This window comes from Drosophila bipectinata, chromosome XR, assembly GCF_030179905.1.
Source record: "Drosophila bipectinata strain 14024-0381.07 chromosome XR, DbipHiC1v2, whole genome shotgun sequence".
In the NCBI taxonomy this organism is placed as follows: domain Eukaryota; kingdom Metazoa; phylum Arthropoda; class Insecta; order Diptera; family Drosophilidae; genus Drosophila; species Drosophila bipectinata.
Genome location: NC_091735.1, coordinates 1,082,476 through 1,095,338, shown reverse-complemented (window position 1 = coordinate 1,095,338; position 12,863 = coordinate 1,082,476). Strand labels below are relative to the sequence as shown.

Below are 12,863 nucleotides of genomic sequence, written 5' to 3'. Positions count from 1 at the left end.
AACCGGTATTGCTCGAGCTACCTGGCCCACGAGCACTCCGACGGATCGTTTCGGCGTGGGAACGGCTGTAAGACGTGTGGTCAGGTGATCCTGACACGTCTTTCGTCCTCCGCTTTCCGGCACTCACAAGCCGATCCACGGCCACCGACTACCCGGCGCTCGTCGACAACTCCTCGGCATTATGCCGCCACTGGCCGGCAGTCGTCAAGCGCTCCACGGATTTCGTCCGCCACTCATCGGTTGCAGTCTACCACTTATCCGCCCGCGTCATCCGCGCCTACGCAATTTTCCGCCTCTCTTCGAGGACCCCCGCAGGACGCGGTCGCTGCGCCCACCCTATAGTCTTTGAACCTAACGTATCGTTTTTATCAAAAATTTTTTCCAAAAACCAAACAAATATAAAACCACTGTTATTAAATTAATCTTGTGTCCAATTTCGGGCATAACCAACATAATGGACTGGCATGACCCCCCCAGTTCCATCAAAATTAAGCCGCCTTCTAAAAAGAAGCCCTATTCTAACTTTCAAGATGTCGACTCCAGCGACTCCGAGCCTGGAGAAATGAAACGGAAGTCGGCTAAAAAACCCGTCAGGGAAGACGAACCAACCACTAGCAAAGCAGCAAGAGCGGCATTGAAGGCTAATATTGAAAGTAATTATAATGCTATTCTATCTGATCTTGAAGATGAAGTTTTAGACAACGGCATGGAAGCGGCCGATGATGAAGAGGTACTTATGACTTCTAAGTCCCCCAAGAAGAAGGAAATCAAGCAACCACCAATTTTTATCCCAGATGTCTCTAACATTGCTTCTCTAATTTCCTGCATCGAGGACATCGTTGGCAGAAAGAAGGACTTCTCCTACAAAGCCGCCAGAGATAATCAGGTGAGGATTATGATGCCGGATAAGGAATCGTACTCTGCCCTCAAATCCCAGCTTGATAACGCCGGAAAAAGATATTACACTTTCCAGCCCAAGGAAGATAGAGCCTACAGAATTGTAGTAAAGGGACTCCACCACACCACCGATAAAGACGAGATTAAGGAGTACTTTCGGCGTCAAGGACATGCAGTCCGTGATGCGCACAATGCCATAGGGCACATCACCAGGAATCCACTACCTATATTTTTTCTTAATCTTGAGCCGTCTAGCAGCAACAAAGAGGTCTTAAGCGTGAATAGAATCTGCCACTCTGTGGTTAAGGTGGAACCCCCACGAAAATTCCATGACGTGCCGCAGTGCTCTTGCTGCCAAGGATTTGGTCATAGCCAGCGATACTGTAAATTGCAGCATCGTTGTGTCAAATGTGGTGAGCAACACAGCACAAGCGAGTGTAGGAAAAATTGAAAAGAGGCGGCAAAATGCGTGCACTGCCATGGACCCCATCCTGCCTTCTACAAAGGCTGCCTAGCATATAAGAAAGCCAAGGCCAGCATGGCCCCTAAAGATCCACGTCCAGCTCAACCACGTCGTTTAGCTTTCCCACCCGTTCAACACTATCCAACAGTGGACACCTTATCAAGGAGCTATGCTGACAACAAAGACTAGCGCCATCCTTACTCAGATATGCAACAAGTAGGACTGCATGTAGCCTTCTGGAACGCTAACGGCCTAGTTAATAAAAGGCTAGAAGTGGAGCATTTCATCCACACCCGCTGCATTGACCTTTTGTTAATTTCAGTTAATTTCAGTCACTTCAAACCCACTTTACCCACAAATCATTCCTGACTTTACACGGCTACGATATCATTCATGCTAATCATCCCAGTGGCAGAGGGCACGGAGGAGTGGCAATTATAATCAAATCTAGCATTGACTACAGCGAGATGGCAAGACTCAAAGAAGAATGGATCCAGTGCGCCAAAATCAATGTCTCCACCCCTGGGGAGAAAATCATCATCGGTTCCGCTTGTATTCCTCATAGACAGAGAGTGTCCGATAACCAATTTGATTTACTGCTGAATGACATCGGCGACAAATTCATACTTGCAGGTGATTTCAATGCCAAGCACCCATGGTGGGGCTCGAGGGTGACTAACCCTAAAGGATCTACGCTATTCAGGTGTATTCAGCGTAGAGCCTTCAACTGCCATTCAACCGGAGAGCCTACGTACTGGCCTACTGACCCCCAAAAACGGCCGCACCTACTGGACTTTGCTATATCCCACGGAATTCATCCGGACTCCATTGCCTGCTCGTCAAATGCAGATATCCTTTCTGATCACAACGCGGTGGAGCTCCACATTAATACCCCTGATGAGAAGAGGGTCATCAGTTCCCGGATGATAAGATCACGTACCAACATCGAAACCTACACAGGGTGGCTAAATAACGCCCTAGGCAATACTCAGCCGGACCTCAACACAGGATTTGATATTGACAATGCCGTGGTCAACTTCACTCAGGAGATGCACAATGCTGCCTTAGTTGCAACACCAAGGGCTCCATGCAATAACAAAATCCTTCAAAGGCACCTACATTTGTGGTCTCCAGAGGTAGCTCTACTGCTCAATGAAAAGCGACGGCTTAGAAGGATCTGGTTCCGAACTAGGTATTCCAGCGACAAAACAGCTCTCAATCGTGCGACCAAAAGACTCACGAAGCTGCTCCAGAGATTGCGGACTTGTGCTTTTGAAGAATACCTACGTCAGGTTGAGCCCGGCGACCCCGAGCACAACTTGTGGCAACTGACAAGTCACATCAAGCGTCCAAACTTTGGACTCCAAAAAAAAAGGGTGGCTCAGGTTAGGAAACCCGACGGTGAGTGGTGCCGCTCCGATCAGGAGAGGGCGCACAGTGGCCGATTTTGGTAATTTAGCGTCAGATGTGGAATATCATTAAAAATAATGATAATTTTAAAAAGTTTGAAATTTTTATGGAATGTTAACCCAATAAGAAATAAAAATAAGTAATTTTAATTAGGACAATTTTTTTATTTTTTTTAATTTATTTTTTTTTTTAAGATGCAGTAAATAATAAACTGAATAATACAATTGAAAAAAAAAATATTTAAAAAATAAAATTTTCAGGAATCATAACCCTTTCTTCAATAATGAACGGACCTTTAAAACAGTTAAATAGTTAAATAAAAATAGTAATAGTAATAGTAAATAGTTAAATAGTAAAATAGGAATAGACCTTTCCTAGGTGTCTCTGGACTAAAATTTATGATATTCTAACGAAATGTATTATATATTTATCAACTGCATCTATTTCTAGTGGTGGTGGCCTGGTAACTGTGATTAAGGGTAGCGGTTTCTGGGTGGATTGGTCTGGAATACATTTGGAGGACCAACGAAGCCATTCCCGAGTCCAAGCCCAACGATGAAACCCCCACCGCTGGCCTGAAGTCAGAGCAGGTGGTGTCCGTGAACATCAACAAAAGTATTTCCCGGTGTGTCCGGTTGTGATTAAGGGTAGCGGTCTCTGGGTGGGTTGGTCTGGAATACATTTGGAGGACCCCAAGGAAGCCATTCCCGAGTCCAACCCCAACGATCAAACCACCACCGCTGCACAGTGGCCGATTTGGGTAATTTAGCGTCAGATGTGGAACATCATTAAAAATAATGACAATTTTAAAAAGTTTGAAATTTTTATGGAATGTTAATCCAATAAGAAATAAAATTTAGTAATTTTAATTAAGCAAAATTTTTAATTTTTTTTTTATTTTTAATTTAATTTTTTTTTAAATTTTTTTTTTTTTTAAGATGCAGTTTTACAATATAAACTAGTTTTAATTGTCCTAGTCTGAATCGAAATTTTTTTCTGAGTCAGAATCCGAGTTTTCTTTTTCAGCATTGTAGTCCAGAAGAAAATTTTGGCCTTCAATACCAAAGGAAACTGCCTTGCTGGAGTAATTGGCCGAACTTTTAGAAAAACTTGTAATTAGTGGATCTGATGATACTAATAATAAATGCAAAAGATCCTCCATGGTGTTTTGGCGAGAGTTTTTACGCGTATGGCTCAAGCGGAAACTCTTCTTTGTGGGGTCTGCTTCCCCAAGCCATACTGCTAAAATTGCTTGTTTACTGGCCGACATGGTTGCTGAAATTATCGCTAAATTTAACAGGGGCAGGTTGGGGCAGCTAAACTTGGACAATTTATATACTAGACGAACCATAGTTTACCACAAATATACGCTTTTTGTGACCCGAGGCGACCTACACAAAGTTTTCCTCTACTGAAGTTGAAATTTGTTATAAAAAAGGGTACTACAAACATTGCTGGTTTTAAACATAAATTATGAATGCAATATCTACTCACAGGTCACAAAACATTTTTTTTCGTCTATTACATACCTCAAACTTTGAGAAAATGCTGAAACTGATTTGAAACACACAAAATCAAAAAAAGTGTCGCAAATATAAAAAGTCGTCGATCAAGCCAAATGAAACACCTGAAAATTGTAAAGTACCATATGTTAGCTTTGAGAGCTTACAGCTGATCTAGTTGATCAAGTTTATAGGTTTTGGTATTTTTTTACCGATATTCAATTATTTGACTATCGGTAGGAAACAAAATTGTATTGAATTTTATCGGCCACTGTGGGGCGGACGCATTTGCTGCTCATTTGCAGGACGCCTTCACTCCATTCAATAGATGCTCGGAGGTGGACCAAGCTGTGACTGAGAAGTTCCTGTCTCTACCCTGCACGAATTTCTGTCAATTGGAGCCAGTCTCGGAAGAGGAAGTTCAAAAGGAGGTCGCTGGCCTCAACACCAAAAAATCCCCGGGTGCGGATGCCTTGAAGCACTTGCCATTAAACTTGTCCCCCCATTAGGTATCCATAGGCTTACGAGCATATTCACCGCGTGCTTGGAGATCGGCCACATCCCCTCTGACTGGAAAAAGGCAGAGATCATCCTCATTCCAAAGCCAGGAAAGCCTGAAGCTGATCTTGCCTCATACAGGCCGATAAGCTTATTATCAGTACTATCCAAGTTACTTACGAGAGTATTTCTGCGCAGATTTCAGACTATATTAGACGAGGCTGGCTAGATTCCAGACCATCAATTTGGTTTCAGGCGTTGTCACGCCACCCCGGAGCAATGCCACACGATTGTACAAAATATTCTAAACAGCCTGGAGGAGAAGAAATATTGTTGCGCAGTTTTCCTTGACGCCAATCAGGCATTTGACAGGGTCTGGCATCCAGGACTACTAATGAAAATAAAAAGGAGCGTACCCCATGAGCATTACGCCTTCCTCAATTCATACCTGAATGACAGGTCATTTAGGGTTAGATGTGGAGACGCAAGGTCAGATTATAGGCCCATTAAGGCAGGGTAGTGTCCTTGGTCCAATTCTCTACGCACTATACACAGCAGATATGCCTGTTATAGATGAAGGAGGTTTGCTAGCCGCAACATATGCAGACGACACAGCTTTCCTATCTTCGGCAAGCTTGCCACAGGATGCCTCTGACTGTCTCCAGCGTCAGCTCGATACCCTTGACCCAAGGCTTCAAAGATGGAACATTGCGATTAATCATGATAAGTCCGCCCAAACTACATTTACCTTGAGGAGAGGCGACTGTCCACAGATTAGCATTGGAGGCACTGCCATACCACCTAACTCAACCCCTAAATACTTGGGAATGACGATGGATAGGCGTCTAACATGGATTACAAGAAAACCTGCGGCGGCTTTACTAGTTGATTGGACGAAAGTCAACCCTGAAGCTGAGGGTAAAACTACTAATATATAAGTCATTAGTGAAGCCAGTTTGGACGTATGGTATCCAACTGTGGGGCACAGCGACTCCAAGCAATATAAAAGTCATTCAGCTGGCACAGAATAGAGCTCTCAGGACGCTGTCTGGGGCTCATCCTTACCATGACAATTTGACTATTCATGCTCAACTGGGCATCCCTATAGTCAGCGCTGAAGTTAGAAGTTTCGCCGCTAAATACAAGGATAGACTAACACGACATCCAAACACATGTGCCATTAACTTAACATAAATTAACTTTTAAGATTCATAGCTTGTATTTATCAAACTCCTAATGTCAAGGTTAACTTAAAAAATTTAATTATTGTCCCTAACTGAGGAAAGATTGTAAATAAAACTTTTAAATGGTAAAAAAAAAAGAATTGACTTCCGGCTCGGTTTTCACGAAAATTCACGTCCTCTCCCAAATTGCCAAATTGTTCGATCCAGCAGCTTGGCTCGCTCCTTTCATTGTTCGGGCGAAAATGTTCATGCAAGGCATTTGGCTTCTGGATCTATGGTGGGACGACGCCCTCCCTCAAGATTTCTGTCAGCGATGGGTTGGCTTCCTAAAGAATTACTCGGTGCTCGATCAGATTCGTGTTCCTCGATGGGTCGCGTTCCGACCACACCTAAAGGTCGAACACCACGGGTTCTGCGACGCTTTACAGAAGGCGTACGGCGCAGCAATTTACGTTCGTGTCGAAATCGGGTCCACGGTAATAGTGACCCTGCTGACTGCAAAGACTCGAGTGGCCCCAGTTAAGACGGTTTCGCTCCCTCGACTAGAACTGTGCGGTGCCTTGTTGTTGTCCGAGATGGCCACCGCCGTTCTGCCACAAATGCCAGGGGCCGCGTCTGCCCTATACTGTTGGACCGACTCGACTATTGTCCTCTTGTGGCTGCATAAGCCAGCGTGCCAGTGGACAACGTTCGTGGCCAACCGGGTGACCAAGATCACCCAGTTCACCGACGTGCAGAAATGGGCACATGTCCGCTCCGAGCATAACCCTGCGGATCTCGCTAGCCGGGGCGTAGCTCTCCAAGATCTTGCAGATAACCAGTTGTGGTGGCACGGTCCTGACTGGCTGCAGAGGCCTCGCAGCGACTGGCCCACTCAAGGCTATGATGCCCCCGTGACTGAACTCGAGAAGCGAGCAGTCAAGGTCCATGTCGCGAAAGTACCCCCCGAAGATCTCCTTTAGCGTTTTTTCACACTCGACAAGGCATTACGAGTCCTTGCCTATGTTAATCGCTTCATCCATCGCGCGCGGAAGATTTGACCCTCGTTTGAAGAACACCTGACCGCTAATGAGGTTAAGTCGGCTGAACGTCTTCTAGTTTCCGTCACTCAGCGCAGACACTTCGTCTCTGAGATGGGCTGCTTAAGCGAAAAGCGTCCAATATGGGCATCCAGTCCGATTCAAAATCTGAACCCCTTCGTGGATTCGCAAGGCCTTATGAGAGCCTGCGGCCGGGTCACGTCCTCTGAGCTTCTCCACGACTGTCATCTGTCTCGATTCCTGGTTCATTTTACACATCGCATCACGCTGCACGGTGGCAGTCAGCTGATGATCCGTCTGATCCGGGCCAAGTTCTGGATTCCAAGGGTGAGGAATTTGGTCAAGTCCGTTGTCCATTCTTGTAAGGTATGTGTCATCCACAAGAAGAAGTTGCAGACGCAACTCATGGGAGAGCTACCCAAGGAACGGACGTCCTTCTCGCGCCCGTTCACGCACACCGGTGTGGATTATGCCGGTCCCTTCGAGATAAAAAACTATAAAACTATCATCACAAAGGGTTATGTGTTGGTGTTTGCGTGCTTCCAAACTTAGGCTATCCATTTAGAGCCTACGTCGGACCTTACGACCGAGAAATTTCTGGCGGCTTTCGCAGGGTTAGTGTCCCGGAGAGGATGCCCCCGTCAAGTGCAGTCCGACAACGGGAAGACCTTTGTGGGAGCAGCTGCTCTACTATCCCGCGATTTTCTCCAGAGCCTAAAGGGGGCTGTGACTGGTGCCTATAGTCACCAGCAGCTTCTCTGGCATTTCATTCCTCCGGGAGCTCCCCACATGGGGGGCCTTTGGGAAGCAGGGGTCAAGAGCTTCAAGACCTTGTTCTACAAGTCCGCCGCCACGCGAAAATACACCTTTGAGGAGCTGGCTACTCTCCTGGCGAAGATCGAGGCGTGCCTGAATTCGCGGCCACTCGCGCCAATGTCCGAAGACCCTGCTGATCTGTTGGCTCTTACACCCGGGCACTTTTTTGTGTCCGCGTGATCGACATACGCACCGCGCAAGGGCTCATCAAGCGGCCCGTTGCTAAGGTCGTGCTTCCTCCGTTGGAAGCGTCCGCCTACCCACAATAATTAAGCATTTCTTCCGATCCAATGTTCCTGTCCATTGTGATGTCTCGTAGCTCTGCCCGTAGTTCCGAGCAATCATTCACACCGATTCTGACATAGTTATTTGTTCCTTCATTGCTTCCTCCACGGCTTTCGTCCGCCACTCATCGGTTGCCGTCCACCGCTCATCCGCCCGCGTCATCCTCACCTAGGCAATGTTTCGCCTCTCGTCGAGGGCCCCCGCAGGACGCGGTCGCGCCCACTCTCTCGTCACTGCTGCAGCGGAACAGCATCAACGTGCTGCCGACTGCACTAGTGCGCATAGACACCGGGACCCGGATCTTCGACATAGGGGCCCTCATCGACCCGTGCACGCCCTCGAGCTGCATCGACGCCTCGCTCGTGGCGTGCTTCCGGCTGCCCACTACAAGCGTGGGGGACGAATAAGTGTGTTCAGCCACCGTGGGGTCAAAAACCGATGAGCGCGTTCGGCTGCAGGTCATCTTTAAGATTGAGCCTCACGTGCGCGTTCGTACGCCGTCCCAAGGCGTCCGCCGCCCACTTCCGAGGCGTGACATTGGCGGATGAGCGATTCCATCTGCCAGCGACGATCGCCGTCGTCCTGGGTGTGGATATGTACCTGCGGATCATGCAGCCGGGCTGCATGAAGACGCCCCCGAACTTCTTATTTCATCCTTATTTCTGGAATCTTTTGCGGCAGCAACGCCCCCCTACAACAAAGCCATTTTAGAACCATCCATAGAAAATTCATTAATTAAAATCAATTGGAGATCAATCAACTTGCAATGAATTTTTATTTAAACAACCATTGCTTAAAGGTCACAAGGGACCTGAAGCCTGTTTGATTAAAACAGAAAGCACTGAATGTGGAGTCAGTTCACATCCAAAAGAAGCTTTTCCAGTAGGAACACATAACAAAACCTTTACTGAATCCGTAGTACCAGGAAGTTTGTTTTCTCGTCAAGTCACAGAGTAATAGATAGTAGAAATCAGTCTGTTTTTTCCTACACCGACCCCTTTACCAAAATATTTGTAAAAATATTTGTACAAACAACATATACATCAAATGTAAATGATGTTGTCTTTGTTTGTTGTTGAGAACCGAGTTACCGAGGTCATCATTAACGGGTCATCATTAACTAACTGGGACAGTCGAATTGGTTGATGTTCGCCTTCTTTTTCGCCTTCTCTACGTTCCGCTCTAAATTTTGTACAGCTCTTAACTCTTCGTCTATTGTACTATGCACACATACAGAAATACATATATCGACCACCCACTGTACCAAGAGTACTTAAAGGGTACACACTGTAGCACTTTGTCCAAGTGTTTATGTTTGTTTATGTAATTTGAAGCCTGGGTCATAAACCTTAAGTGACCGAATTTCCAAACGCTCGCTGTGCCTTAGCCGCTCGCCGAAACTGCATATGCAGCACAAATGTAATACGAGCCAGCCACTTATATGTGCAAAACCTCCGCTTAAGCGATCATTGCTATATACTTAAGAATATATAACCATCTCTCCGCTGCCGCTGTTGGCAACGCAGCTACGAGACTTAGACTTCCCGACTCCTAAAAATATTGTATAGGAGAAAAACTTCTTGGGAGCTTGGAGCGGCAACAACGGCTGCTCCATATTAAAAGGTGGAATAATAAAGAACTAAGGAATATTAATCAAAATCCATTTTACTACCAGATCCAGATGGACAGGATCTGGATCGCAAAGGCAAACATACGCATAGGTTTTAATTCCTTTAAATATTTCTCCGCAAGAGATAGTTGGAAAGGAAAGTTCATCTGAAACTTCATCCAGCGTTAACCTTGTTGGCCTATTTTATACACCTACAAAATACACCTAGAATTTTCCTGCGATTTGTTATGCTAGGTAAGTTTATTAGTAGAAGTCTGCTACTATAAGATGAAAAATTAAGTTTTGCATCCCAGTTGTGAAGACTAAGTGAAAAAGTTAAGCAATTTTTTTGTACGGATTCTATGATGATACTAAGCCTGAAGAGGGCAAGAACGATAAAAAGACAGAAGCTTGCATTTTAATCCATTTAGTATTAAATAATTTGCTCAACACGATTTTTGAAAATTTTTAAGATCAGACTGAAGACAGAATTGGGCAGCGATGTATTTTTTCTGATCTTAAAGCATTCATCATCTGCATACATAAGAACTAGAGAGTTCGTTAAAGCAGCATCAATGAAAAGAGTAAATATTAACGTTTCAAGATTACTTCCTTGATGGACGCCAGATGTAGCACGGACCAGGCGGGAATGTATGTTTTTAAAAAAACTCTTTGTGTTCTTCCATCTAAGTAGCTGGAGATCCGGGAGGACGGAGCGGACGGAGCGGAGCGGACAGGCGCACATGAGTCGAAAAATGTATTTAAAGTACGGTAAAATGTTTCTTAGGTAACATAAAGATGGATGCATGCCAGAATATCGGACCAATCATATGTATCGACAAGGCTATTAAGTTTGGGAAAATCAGCTTTACGGAAACAGCGAATCTTATTTCCCACGCATGGAGACATCTGATCGATACTAGGAATGGTTTCAAACGAACGGATGTCAAACATGCCCGCGATGAAGTCATGGTGTTAAAGATGATAGGTAATTAGTGATAAAGATGGTGAGTTATCGACGTTGGACCACTTTAATTCTGGGATATTAAAGTCGCCCACAGATACAAACTGGTCACAATCAGTCATAAGATTAAAAACGGATTGAATAGAAGACAAGAATACGTGCGCTTTATATATTTATATTTATATTTAGCTATGTCCTCCACATTTATAAGCCTAGATATCAATCTCTGAAGTATCATGGGCAAGCCGAGAAACAAATATGTGTTTCGATGGAGGTATCACCTGTAAGGGTTTTTGGTGTCTCAGGTACGAGGACTGCAGCATCAGTCAGTACTGGACGTCCGGACTGTGAAATACCCTGTTGGGTAATAACGGAGGGTTTAACGGGGGTTTTATTCACTAGGACCAATCACATGGTAGAAACCCTCGGAGGATATATCAGTGCTCATTTTCCCTGAGAAATTCGGACGGCAAATTGTTCTCAGTTCTACCCCTTGGGGTGGCCAGAGATATGAGCGACTGCGTTAATGTCGGGTGAGTAGGCTAAGGCGGATCACAAACAGCGGATTTCTTACGCCTAGGACCTGATTTAGCAGCTGAAGGCCGCTAAACTGAGAGTCAAGCGCACAGAGCTGGTCATTGATTTTACGAAAGTAAGTGGTCAACTCTTTAAATCCATTCTTTGTCTGTCTCATGAACGACCTCATTTCATCTTGGACAGCACGACAATTATCACAACATTAATCTAAGCCAGGCCTTCGGGAAATGGCATCTGAAACTGAGGCAGTGAACCCGGCGCACTTGGCTTGTACGACGTTTTCACATAGCCAGCAATAAATGGTAGGCTAGGATGAGGAGATAGTCTTGTTACAAGACTTCATCGAACAGACCAGTTTAAATTCCAAAAATGTATAAAAAGATAAGTAAGAGATAAGACATCTATTTCACTCGAAAGAAAAAAAAAAAGAAGAGGGAGAAACAGAGCTGAGCTATGCTTGGAATTGAAAGCAAACGACCGTTCGCTATAGAGGAAGAGAAAGAGAGAGAGAGACAGATATTATTGATATTATTTTCCAATAATGTTTCATGGTCTCCGCGGCATAATAAATTTTTTTCGAGCTTGGCAGCATTTTGGGAGTGGTTAAGCTGGTAAAGACATTGCTCTTTGCGATCAGATTCGTCGGCAATAAAAGAAATATAATTTATTCCTTAAAGTTCTGTTAGGCATGATTTGTTCAGTAATATGCTGTGCTTTCTGTAGAGCTTGGTATTTACTTAGTGCCCTACAGCTTCGAGGATCCAAGCGGGTCGAATAGTTTCAGTCGAAATTGTCAGCGTACGCCGAAGGAAATAATCCCCATAAAAATGATTCTCGGTGAAAAAAGTCGTTCTTCAAGGCAGGTGAGTCCATTTAAGCACTTAAGAATTTCTCAGAAGTCAAACCCATTGGAAAGTTATGGGAGTTTGGCAAGAGAGATGTCGGCCTTCCGACTTATATACTGCGTAAAAAGGAAAGAAGTGTGTGTGCAAAGTTTCAACTCGATAGCTTTAAAACTGAGAGACTAGTTCGCGTAGAAACAGACAGACAGAAAGACGGACTGACGGACATGCTTATATCAACTAAGGAGGTGATCCTGATCAAAAATATATATTCGAGGGTCTAAGTTGTCTCCTTCACTGCGTTGCACACCTTTGACCAAAATTATAATACCCTCTGCAAGGGCATAATAATTTATTCTTAAACCTATATTAATGAGATATTAGTTAAAAAGACAATATATTTTTATAAAACAACAAATACATGTAATGAGTTCTAAAAATAGAATCGTATGCATGTGCGTTTCCCCCCTCACCAACAAGCTCGACGCAAAAAGTTGACCGTTTTGGGCCCTGATGTCCCATCTATGTACTTTATAATCTTTGGCCGTGGGGAGAGGTGCAGATGGGTAAAATAATAAAAATAAATAAATAAAATAAAATAAAACATATTTTTCATGGAGTAAACTGCAATGGGGTAACTGGAATGGCTAGGCCATAGGCAAAATGGGGAAAACGGGGGGCAAAAAGTTGTTGACGATGCCAACAACACGCGGTGTTCCCAAGCGGTCCCTCATCTAAGTACTAACCGCGCCCGACGCTGCTTAATTTCGGTGATCGGACGAGAACCGATGTATTCAGCGTGGTATGGTCGTTGGC

General features: G+C 44.7%; 1 non-coding gene across 1 annotated transcript; it reads right to left on the bottom strand.

The window, feature by feature from the left end:
* Positions 1-12,744: 12,744 nt before the first annotated feature.
* LOC122321434 (5S ribosomal RNA) lies at positions 12,745-12,863 on the bottom strand. The gene has a single exon (XR_006246114.1). It is a non-coding gene; the product is annotated as a 5S ribosomal RNA (ribosomal RNA).